General features: G+C 43.8%; 1 protein-coding gene across 2 annotated transcripts in view; it reads right to left on the reverse strand.

The window, feature by feature from the left end:
- Nucleotides 1–12,690, reverse strand: part of APBA1 (amyloid beta precursor protein binding family A member 1) — a 232,670-nt gene extending 219,980 nt beyond the window's left edge. For both annotated transcript variants that reach the window (XM_065908282.1, XM_065908281.1), the window contains exon 1: nt 12,536–12,690. The gene's annotated coding sequence lies outside the window, so the exon portion shown is untranslated. The remainder of the gene's footprint in view (nt 1–12,535) is intronic.
- Nucleotides 12,691–12,923: the final 233 nt, after the last annotated feature.

Below are 12,923 nucleotides of genomic sequence, written 5' to 3' on the forward strand. Positions count from 1 at the left end.
CTTACCGGGAGCAGCTCAGACATAATAGCAAACAACATGCTGAGCCTCTCAGCCTCCATTCTTCCCCAAGCAGGCTTCGAATACCTCACACAACTTAAATGTAATATGCACTTCTACCACTGGCTTAACATTCTGTCTTCAAGGCTAGACAGCATCTACCAGAGCAGTACCAATTTATACCAAGCTGAAAGCACACTTAATAATTTCTTTTACACCAGCCATAGATCTTTTCTCCAGGTTAACACATTTTGGCAGGCTAAAAAAGATAAGGGCTTATTTGAAAGCTAACCTAACTGTTCTTTTCCTTAATAAATTTTAATAAGGGGTATAGACTATTAATGATTTTGGTTTCTAGCACATTTCTTTCTTTTCACCCCTTACACACACATATACACACATACATATAGTTTCTTCATGACAGAACACAAAGTAACAGACTATTTGGAAAAATAACACACACCCACACTATAATTTCACCATCCAGTTTTTGTCCATCTCATTTTGAGAAGAAAATTCTAGATTCGTATATTGCCTAATGCTTCCACTCCTGAGCTTATATACCTACTAAGAAATAACATGGGAGTTGTGTTCAAGGCTTTGCTCTTAAAGAGACATGACTCCTTGATACGTGTTGAGAAAATACAGATGAAAAGACACAGTACATTCTATCATTCTATCTTCATTCATGCCTAATGCAGAGTTCTGACCCCTGAGTTAAATTTTGGGTAAAGCACAGCAAAAAGCTGGGCTGCTGGCAGCTGAGGCTCAAAGCACGTCAGCCTCCAGAGCTCCGACAGTGACAGAAAGCCTCAGGGACCAAAGCGAAATGTTTAGCCACTTCAGTTATTCTCTAATAAGCCCTTTTCATGTTGAAATGTTGGCTTTGTTTGCTTTTCTCTTCTTTCTTCCCTGACATTCTTTTCCTTTTTTGGTTAATAGTGGGGGAGGGGGGAACATGATTGCTAAAGCCCTTAAATTTAATTACAAAATGTTAACTCAACCATTCCTAAAGGTTCACTAGAGAATAGACAGAATTCCTTTTAAAGATGGAAAAATAAGATACACAGAAAAGCAACATATTTTCTTATCATATATACCATATATTCAACAAATATGTATTCAGCATATACTATATATGCATATCTGTGTGTGCAGAGTATCCATACACTGTTAGCTCTCCCAGTGCTAAAGAAGATGAGAGAAAGCTCAGTGGGTGGGTGTACACTGTGGAAGGACAAGAGAGGGATGGAATAAAGTAAGCACACAGAGCTGCAGCCCAAAGTGAACGGCAGTTGCTCTCTAACCAGGGGACCCAGGGCTGTGAGCATTTACACCAGAAGTCAGCGAGCTCAGTTCCAGGAAACATATCTGGCCCAGTGCCTGGGAGTTGGGAATGGTTTTACATTTTTAGATGGCTGGAAAAAAATCAAGAGAGGAATCAAAATTTTGTGACAAGTGAAAGTGATACGAAATTCAAATTTCAGCATCCAGAAATAAAGTTTTATTGGAGCACTGCCCTGCTCGCTGCCTTACACGTTGCCCACGGCATTTGTACCACCACAGCAGAGCTGAGAAGTTGTGACAGGCGACAGAGACTATGTGGCCCCGTGGAACCTTTTTTACTATCTGGCCCTTTGCAGAAAGAATGTGCTGACCCCTGGTTTAGAGTGGGGAGATGTCACTTCTGCCCAAGGTCATCATGAGGGGAGTGACACATCTCCCTTACTTTCCTAGAGCCCTTGAGAGCCCAGTGGCCCTGTGTGGGAAGAGAAGGGAAGGGTAGGTTTCATCATCCCTCCTTTTACTGCCGGGGAAGCTGAGGCTCAGCTCAGTCGAGAGAGACTTGATCAATGTTGGCAGCTAATGAACGGCAGCACCACACTCCATCCATCTTGAGGCTTTCCATCACAGCAGGTGGAGACTAGAGAGATGCTGGTGCAACAGCCGCCCACACGCAGACATCCCAGGTGGGACAGCGCATCACAAACAAGGGCGTCCCACTGGGCAGCGGGGGTGGGGGGCTTTTGCTGAGCCCCAGGACAGAAGGGACAGGAGCCCTCAGGGCCTGCTCCCATCCCTGGATCCAAGGTGAGGCCCTCTTGCGCTGTCCTTTAGTCACTGCTAGAACCTCTGAGAGCCTCAAGTCCCATCTGTAACTTAAGTCTTCTCTGATACGGTTATGAGGAGTAGGTGAGGTCCGTACAAGAATCAAGTGAGTTAACTGTGTTCAGTGCTCAGCACAATACCTGGCCCTCTGTAGCTACGATGTTAACCTGCTTTCTTCTACTGGATGGGGAACCTATTGAGGTTATTCCTTCATTATTGCAGTAAAAATGCTTTATAATGTTGTGTGAGTTTCTGCCATACAACGAGAGTCAGCTGTAAGTATACACACATCCCCTCCCTCCGAAGCCTCCCTCCCACGGCACTCTCCCACCCGCCGCCCCAGGTCCTCACAGAGCACGGAGCTGAGTTCCCTGCGCTATACGGGAGCTTCCCACCAGCTGTCAGTTTCACACGTGGTGGTGTGTACATGCCAACGCTACTCTCCCAGTTTGTCCCGCACTCCCCTTCCCTCCTTGCTCCCCATGTACAGAAGTCTGTTCTCTGCATCTGCATCTCTATTCCTGTCTATTAGGCTTTGAAAATAGGAACTGACATGTCCTTCTACTAGAAAACAGGAGAGTCATAAGGAGTGTAATCACACCTCAACACCAGACTAGATTAGACTTTCATACCACCTAAGACCATGGAAACATTCCACCTGTGGAACAAATTCTTGCTTCTTTAGGACCCCCTCCCACCCTGCCCACCCCCACCACACACACACACGCCAGGCATGAGCTCAGGGAAAAAAGATTCCTGTACTTTCAAGTTATTTGGAAGAGAAGTGGGTGTAAAAAGGAGTTTCACATCTAGGAAGAAATATATTAGGTTGAAATTGAGAAGGAAGTAATTGAAGTGAATATCTAGCACTCCTGAGGTTTGGGGGCGGTGGCTTGGGAAAGAAGCAGGAACGGAGGGGAAGGAAAGAACGGTGAGGAGAGATGAGCCAGACTGGGGATGCCGGCCAGTCCAGCCATGCAGTCAGGACCCAGGAGCCGAGCCCGGTTCAAACAGCCCAGGAAGCCGCTAGATCTAAGAACCAATCCACTTGTCTGACTCCACTTTCCACACTAACAGTTTCTTTTGGAAATAAAACATCTACTCAAAAACAAATTTCCCTTTAGTATTCTTGTGACCTCCTACACTCATACTACCCAATATACAGATATGCTAATAATTTGAAACAAATTTTAAAAGTCCTCTGATGTGAAATTATTTCATGCTATAAGGAAACAAGCACTCTTCGGATGGATGTAATACAATAAAACAGTGTTTCTTCAACCGCATGTCAGGAACCATTAGAACTGAAATAAGTTGAGTGAGCTGACAATCATATAGAATAGAATGGAACAGAACAGAAAATATGCAAGGGCTTCACACATAATAAAAACCAGTATTGCCAAGTGAAATTTTTGTTTCAGTGATATATTTGTGTGTGTGTGTGTGTGTGTGTGTGTGTTTATATACACTCATCTATATTGTTAGGCTATGATACAAACTATATTCTCACGAGGGGTCTTGGTCGAACAAGCTTAAAGGCACTGAAATAAAAAATAAATAAATAAATAAAGGCACTGAAATAGAGTGTGATCCACATAGTAAGTCCAGCATAAAAATCCTAATTCATTGACTAGCTGTATAAGAGAGTAGTTACTGCTAATAAATGGAATTTCTTTCAATGATCAGCTCTTCCTCTGAATTTAAGATATGCTACCATTTACAAGAAAAAGGATTTATGCACATCTTGTCAAGTACACCTCTTCTCTAAAATAAAGTGTATCTGTCAATCAATATGGAATTGAACGTGAGATACAAAATTTATCAAAAGTCAGAAATGTAAATGGTCACATTGTTCAGAACAATGGTTAATCACCTGCTCAGTGAAACGAAATCATTACTGTATTTTTCACACTAATTAATCCACTATGGAGCAGAAGAGGAGGAGGCTGGAGAGGAAACTTACTAGGCAAGGATCACCACACCTCAACAACCTCCCATGATGACATGGCATATACAAAATGAGATTCCTAATCCCCCCCAAAAATGAGATTTCAGAAAAGAGAAAGTCATCTTGTGTTTAACCCATATAAAGTCTCCCTTACTAAGAGCCATTCTCTCAGTTACTCTCTTCTGAATGCCAAAAAGCTTATTATCTCCAAGATAACAGGAATTAAAATCAAGCAATACATTAATGTTGGATGTGATGGCCACTGATTTTAAAGGAAAAAGCCATGTCAAAAAATTTACTTGGTAAGACTGAAGGTTTTATGAAAAGATGTAGGTTTCAGAGGTCACCTGAGAACTGTTTGGAGAAGACAGCCAGAAACAACTGCAATCAAAACTAGATAGGGATGCCTATAGAGGTCATGGGATTGAAACAGAATAGGTGAATGAATGAAGGGAGTCAAGATTTTAACACCAATTTAAGTAAATACTCCTTCACAATTGCCTGTATTGGATGACTTTACACAAATCATGCAGAAGTGCTGGGTTGTGGAGGGCATGAATATATCTAGGAAGATAGCAAAAAAATCACTGTTTTTACACTGTGTGAATAGGCATACAAGGCTTAGAATTAAGGGTGGCATCACATGGAAGGACAGCATCACATGGAAATTCAAATGTACTCTATAACATACAAGCTAGATAGATGTGAATATGCCAAAAACGGTGTTTAACAATGAACAGTGTGTGAAACATTTGAATAAATGATTTTGTAAAATGTGAGTGTAGAAGAATGTCATATTTTAAAATGACTAATTTTATATAAGGTGATTTAAAATATATGCAAGTAAATTAATAAATATAGATTATTATTATAGTATAAAGATTTATAGTAAATTATATATAACAATAAAATATTATTTATTAAATATAAAAAATATCCTTTACCTATATCACTACAACGTGCATATTCAAGTTGATGTAAAGACTTTTTAAAAACTACCTCACTGGAAAACAAGGGACTACCTTATAATCCAGGATACCTTATAAATGGGCATACATGGTAATATGCATCCCAGATAATTGAGGATTGTCAACAGTTGGCTTGTGAGTAAACTTGAATAGTAGGAAGCTGCTGCAATATATCAAAACCCCTAAAATAAAATAACAGTAACTGCTATCCCACAGATTCTTACTATTAAAAATCCCCTGTGCTATCCCTGTGCCAATGTGCATAAGAAGCTGTTGTTGCGCTGCCCCCATGCCCCTTTGGAGAAGGCAATGGCACCCCACTCCAGTGCTCTCGCCTGGAAAATCCCATGGACGGAGGAGCCTGGTGGGCTGCAGTCCATGGGGTCGCTAAGAGTCAGACACGACTGAGCGACTTCACTTTCACTTTTCACTTTCATGCATTGGAGAAGGAAATGGCAACCCACTCCAGTGTTCTTGCCTGGAGACCCCCAGGGATGGGGAAGCCTGGTGGGCTGCCGTCTGTGGGGTCGCACAGAGTCGGACACGACTGAAGCGACTTAGCAGCAGCAGCAGCATGCCCCTTTAGCCCACCTGTGAGGTCACGGGTGGCTCTGATGGACAGCTCCCCACACACTGATGGCTTCCTACCTCTACCCTCTTAGCCTCTCTGCTTAGCTACCCACAAGAGTTTTCCCCAGTGCCTACAAAGTTTGCAGCATTACAATGCTTGGGACTTGATGCCCCCAGGATTAAATGGGGGATAAAGCTCCACCTTGCCCACTGCTTGGTAGACAATCATAAAGAATAGAGCCTCTACTGCCCACAGTGGTAATCTGCTCACTAACTTGCCTCTTTTCTTACTTCCCTGTTTTCCTTCCTTCCCTGTCTCACTTTTTTCCCATTCCTCATTTGTGCTTCTTGGGATCACCTCCCAAACAGACTATTTGTACCCAAATCTTCATCTCAGGCCATGAGTGCATAAACTACTTAGCACCAAGGGGAAATTGTGTGTCTTCTTTTAAAAACAGGTGTTTGCAGGGATCAAGGTCAAAAAGCTTTAGCCCCATTCTTTATACCTGGAAATGTCTCATCCATTCCTTGCAATGAGTATTTAATGATCCCTTACTAAGGCCAAGAGTTTTTCTATGGGTTGTAGGGTTTTTCTATGCCCAGATGAACAAAACAGAGCTCTAGTTTCAAAGATCTTAGACCTAAGAATGAGATATGAAATATGGAAGAAGAAAAGGAACCATTGCTGAAAACGGTTCAGTCCAGAGAAGAAGTTTCAAGAAAGGGACCACTTCCAGCTGACTAGTATTTCAGCACTACTCAGACACAGCTAGTCTCCAAGTTTTCTAACTCAAATGTGTGATTCAGGACATATTCTCTTTTTAAAAACCCAGCACCGACTCACCCACAGGTCAGCTTGAACATGGTAGTGTGATACAGCCTTACAGGTGACTGATTCAATATTGAAAGGCAAAGCATCACACTGCAGGGCCCCTAAGTGACTGCTCCGTGTATCCTGTGTGACAGTACACGGCCAGGCAAAGCAAGGAAACCAGCAAGCTTACTTGATTATGCCAAGCGTGTTCCTGTCTCAGGCCCTTTGACATTCTCTACCTAGAAGGCTCAAGTATTGGGTTGGCCAAAAAGTCTGTTCGGGTCTTACTGTCCCATCAGTCAGAAAAACTCAAATGGGCTTTTTGGCCAACCAGATACTTGCATGGCTCAACTCTTCAAGCTCTGAGCTCAAGGCATTCCCTGACCACCCAGTATAAAGTAACAGCCACCCCTACACTCCACACTCTATTCCTTCCTTGCTTTCTTCTTCATAGCACTCACTGCCACCTGAAATATATGTGCTTATTTATTTTTAAATCCCTTCTTCTAAAGGGATCCCTTTAAATCCCTTCGGTGGTAATAGGGACCTTCTTGCCCCTGTTCTATCTTTTGTACCAATAATAGTGAGTAGTGGAGAGAAGATGCCCAGAGAACATTTGTTGAAGGAATGAATAAATGATTTCAACATTAGAACCTCAAAATCACCACTCACCATAGTCAGATTTCTATAAACTTGTCTGGAAACACATATGACCCTGTAGACCCCCTCTGAGGGTCTAAAGCATACAGAATTATTTCGTGAAAAAAATTTTGTAAAGCTTCAATATATGTAGCAGGTATGAATCAACAAAAGCTTTAATGCTGTCATGAACTTGAACAGGCCATGGGATGCAACTTATTCAATGTCCATGATGTAAATAGGAAAGAAATCCTGAAATTTTAGATCTTGGATACTATACCTATCTTCACTAAAAAATTATTTATTCATATATTCATGCAAAAAAAATTTACTGAGCACTTACAATAGGCATGGTGTTGGGTGAAGAGCTATATTTGATTTTTCTTTTGCCATATGTTGGCATTGCAGATAAGGAAAGCTCATCTTTTCAAAAACACTTATATTTTCCTCCATTATTTACTGAAGTCAGCAATCCTTGAGAGAAAATCTTCATAGGAAATACTTCAGGTGGGCTCTTTTATTTAGCTAATTTTAAAGGCAAACATTTTTCTCTTTTCATTGAATTTATGGAAAGGAGCTACTGTATTTAACAACATTTAATGTTATTAATTTTAATAACAAAAATTATATAAGTGGTTGTCAAACTTTAATTATATAGGACTAATTGGTTCTACCACAAATTTATGCTCTCCAAACACAGGAGGCCCTCGCAGTCAGGTGATAATCTTTTACTTACCCCTAACTAACTCACCACTACATTCCCACAACACTTGGTCCAAGTCTTTATTATTCTACCCATGGCTTCAACCCTGCCCAGCTCTCTCTGACTTGACTTAGAAGACCATGGCCAAATTCCTTTCTTTTCGTCTCAAACTTCCCATGCTTCTGCCTCAAAAGAGCCCTTCCCTTGAAGAGTCCTATCTTAAGGATTATGTTCCCATCAGTTTAGCCTCTCCCTTACATTTTCGATCTCTCTCTACCCTTCACTGGTTTCTTCTCCTCCACTTATAAAGTAGGTTCAGGTGTCCCTATACTAAGACATTACTTTCCCTATACCATGCCCTACCTTTGATGTAGCAAACTCTCTCTCTCTCTCCTTCATCCTACTTATTAAAAAAGAAGTCTGTCCTCGCTGCTTTCCATATGCATCACCCTCCCCTATTCAATCCCTCACAGCCTGGATGCACTTCCACCTGCCTCAGGATAATCAAGGAAAGCCAAGTCAAACCCAACGGCTCTTCCTTCCCTGCACCTCCACCCCCTTGAGGCGTGATGGAGGAAGGGTGGTACTCCCTCACCTTCCCCAGCCTCCATGACACCACACTACCGCCACCGCATTCCTCCAACCGCCCCTTGTTTGATGCTCATAACCTCTTTTTTCTCTTTTCCCCTCCGACCCAGACGTTCTCCGAGGAGTCTACCCTTAGCCTTTGCCTCTTCTTGCTCCACTATTGGTCATTCCTGACACATAAGTGAGTGAGTGAAGTCGCTCAGTTGTGCCCGACCCTGTGGACTGTAGCCCACCAGGCTCCTCTGTCCATGGGATTCTCCAGGCAAGAATACTGGAGTGGGTTGCCATCTCCTTCTCCAGGGGATCTTCCCGACCAGGGATCGAACCCAGGTCTCCCGCATTGCAGGCAGACGTTTTAACCTCTGAGCCACCAGGGAAGCCCCCCTGAGACATTAAAACTGCTCCTAAATAAATGACTTACAAATCTCTCTTTGTCACTCTAACCTCTCTCCAAAACCTATACCTGTACTGGAGCCCCTTCATTTGGACAAACCTGTCAGGCTCAAAATGAAACTTCTTTACAAAGAAGTTTGCTCATCCTCCTCTGAAGCTTTCTTGACAATGACCCAATCATTCTCAGAGCTGAGCCTGACAGTGACCTTTGATCTCCCTGGTCAGTGTTCAGATTATTCTTGTAGCCTGTCTCTTGAATTTGCTCTCTCCTTTCACTCCCACTCTCTCATTTCCTCTGACCCTTAATTTAACAACAGAGCTTATCTTGTCTCCCTACTGCCGTTCTTTCCTCATTTCATTACATCCAACACAATTCAAGATTGTCACTGTGAAGCTCAGTTATAGTCTGTCAACCTTCCTCCTCAAAAACCTTCCAAGGTTCCCTGGCAGTAACTGAATAAATCCACATAAAAGTTGCTCCACAACCTTGAATGACTGTCTCTATCTTATCTCTCACCTCATCTCTGGGCATCTCCTATGCTCCAGCACATGCCATTCTTTTTTCCCCCCAGTTTAACTGAGAAAGAATTGTAAGCACACCATTTGGAGGAGGCTGGTAGGCTACAGTCCATGGGATCGCAGAGTCGGACATGACTGAGCGACTTCACTTTCATTCTGTTCCCTGAATGGGCACACACTTCCCACCACCAGGTCTTTGCTATGCTGTTCCTCCCCCAAATATGACCTTGCTTCCCTGCCAGCCCAAAACCCACCTAGGTAAATCTCAGCTCAAAAGCTCATTCTTCCAAATCTTTCTTGATTCTTCCTTCTGAAGTCATTGTTGTATCATGTGAATTCCTATAGCTCTACAGGCATATAGCTTTTTCATCACTTCACCACTTTCCACCATTCTTACATGCATGACTTGTCTCTCCTTCCTGGCCTGAACTTCCTCTGGGTAGGATCTAGGTCTCCTTATTTTTCAAATCTCCAGCCGTCATAACATTTCCTAAACTCTATCCAAAGGTATATACTGCCTAAGATGTTCTAACTAACTAACAAACATTTGTAAATTAATTATTGTAACCTAAAGGGTTAACTCTGGATTTTAGTGCTTGAAAGTCTCTCAATTTTAACAACAATCACTTTTTCTTTATAGGATGTAAGTCCAACCTCGCCCACAGTACCACAGTTTATTCCTTTTGGCCCCACCGGTCAATTTTCAGATGTCTTTTATTCCCAAATCTTCTAAAAAGCAAACTTCTTTAAGAGACCCACTAGTGCAAAAGAACAGAATTAATGTTCCTTTAAGAAAGAAAACGCATCCATGCAAAACAAATGACTTGCTTCAGGCTACAGCAAAAGGTACAACTGTTTACAGACTGAATTACAGGATTCAAGCTGTATCATTAACCTTAATAGTGCAATCTTTAGAAAGCCAGGCATTGCATTTTAAAAATTATCACAGGTTAGAAAGGAAATCACTTATTCCTGAGTCATCAATTGTGCTGTTGTATAATTATTCTTTTTCTAAACAGTTTATTTACCTTGATAATTCCTAATATTCTTAAACTTTATGGTAAGACATTTATATCTCTGGATTTTACTTGCACTATAAACTTTTCTTTAAAAAAACAGCAAAAACCTCTCAGAATGCCTTTTACGTTCCAAAGTACTTTTCTCAGAAAGAAATTGGCAGAACTAATAAGAGAGTTAAGAACTAAGATTCCAAATTCATTTTTATAAATCTATCGTAAAACTTTGGATGCAATCCAACAACCTCACATTAAAATTTTAGAAGGCTTGACTTGAAGGACATGAGGAAATTTATTTTAATGTTCACAGCTCCAAGAAAACCTGGTCTACAGATCATCATTAATTAAGAGAAGACAAATGGGAAGACAAAAAGCATATGTAGACAGCCCTGGTTCTATTATTTTCAATGCAACCTCTGCAAAACAAAACAAAAAATTTTTTAAAGAGAAAGAAACATTTGATGCCAACATGTTGTATACCTACTTGTGTAGCTATGACTGCTATAGGCTTTTCAAGAGGACAGGGGTGGCCAGTTTGGATTCTGACAGCAATGCAGTAGAATTTAAGGTGTTATGATTCAAATGTGTTCTAGGCAGGTTAATCTAGTTTCACAACATTTTAATAAAGAAGTATCAAGAGAGAAAGTGTAACGTGCATCATTCTTATAAATACTGCAGGAGAAAAACAGGAGCTGGGGAGTCAAACTGCAGTGGATGCACATATGAATACAATATCTCCCTTCCTGTCTCTCTCTACCCAACCCCACATAAGCGGATCTTTATCACGCAGAGACAATTAAACAGCTATAGACCCTGGATGCAATTCCATGTCCTGGCTCCCACTGGGTGACTTATTGCCAGCCTGACATTTTCCAAATTTTTAACTTGCAGGCTATATTGGCTAGGAAAGCAGACTCACTAACCTGGGACCCCATCACTATGAACCTTGGGGGATTTCAGTTACCCAGTAATACATGGTACCACCTAGCCATTGTGAAAGCTGGAAGAGTGGATGCCACTAGCATTAGAAATAAAGTATCCCTTTTCCTAAGGAAAACGCCCTGCTTGTGATTGCTGACCAAGGGGTGGGTGGGAGACCAGTTTCTCAATGATTTTTTTTTCTTTTAAAATACTACCCCTTCATCTCTCATACACACCTTCAGAGTTCATTCTACAAGATCCAACATAAATACCATATTCTTCAACCATAATATTTCCAGTGTTTAAATGTGGACGGAGAAGGTATAGTTGACATTCAAAGTTGTGGGGACAGAGAGAAGGATGTGGCCATTAAAGACCCTTCTCCTTCAGGTCAGACAAGAGAAAAACAATAGAAATTGCAGAGTCAGGGCATCTAAGACCCTTACAGACTAGGAGCTGAGGAACGGAGAAGTGTCACAGGATGGAAGCTCCCTTCAAAACCTGAATGCCAGCAAGCCCAGGAACGGTAACCATTATACTGTTTCCCTGCCATGTGCCCAAAGCCACATGCACACTTCCACATCCCCATCTCAAACGACATGTGAAAAAAAGGGGGAAACGAGGGGAAACGAAAGGGAAGTGAGAACCCCTACAGCCGGCCATCCCCAGGCGGGAGCAGAACAGAGACTGTGAACAGAGTTTCAGGGAAGAAATAACACTGTCCCACAGTCAGCGGGTGACAGCAAGTCAGGGCACCCGCAGATCTCTGGGTCTGGAGAGCAGTTTGCAGTCACACGAGCACACACACACACATACACACATAGATTCACACACATGGGATTTTACAAATCCGCACCCACGCCCCTGCCTCCCTCCACACTCACACACCAAGTGCATCCTGCTCACTTCACCGTTGTCATCACCACACTCTTTCTCCCGGAGAGTCAGCCGAGAGCTGAGGGATCCTAGCGGGGATTCCTGGAAATGTCATCCCGCAACACCTTCGCTCCGCCACCCCCATCCCTTCGACTCTACCTTTTACACACACACACAGACACACACACACACTCCTGCCATGACTGTCATCAGACTCACCGCTGCCCCAAAGCACAGCATGTCAGCGCGCACAGGACACCAGGCGTCCGTATCCTCAACGCCCCCTTCCCCCGCCCCGTTAGCTCGATGGCTCTAGGCATTGCCTCCCTGGATGTCGCCGGCTGTCCCCTCTCATCCGCACTATTGTTCCTTGCAGGCGCCCGGGGGCGCCCTTCGGCGAGGACGGGGGCCCCGTCCGGGGCAGCATCAGCGCCGGGGACCCCCCATTCACCCAACCCTCCCTGGAGGTGGTACCTTGCCTGACAGCTGGGTCCGCGGGCCCGCAGGAGCAGGCGGCGCTAACGACAGCGTTGGTGCCAAGTCTGGGAATAAAGCTCCTCTCCAGCCGCTCCTACCTCCAGCGCCACCATCTTCTCCCGCCGCCGCCGCGACCGCAGCCGCCCTCGCCCAGCTCCGGCTGGGGCTTCGCAGCAGCCGCTCAGGCCCCTCCGGTCCTGCGGCCCCACCCCCTTCTCCCCACCCTCCCGCCCGCCCCTCGTGACGCGCGCCGGCGCCGAGCCGGCAGGCGGGCGAGGGAGGGCGCCGCTGGGGGGAGCGCGCGCGCACGCCGCGAGCTCGGAGCGCCCTTGCCTCCCACGCCCACCCGCGCGCACGCGCGGCGCGCGAGCACGAAGCAGCCGGG

Source organism: Muntiacus reevesi, chromosome 17 (genome assembly GCF_963930625.1).
Source record: "Muntiacus reevesi chromosome 17, mMunRee1.1, whole genome shotgun sequence".
In the NCBI taxonomy this organism is placed as follows: domain Eukaryota; kingdom Metazoa; phylum Chordata; class Mammalia; order Artiodactyla; family Cervidae; genus Muntiacus; species Muntiacus reevesi.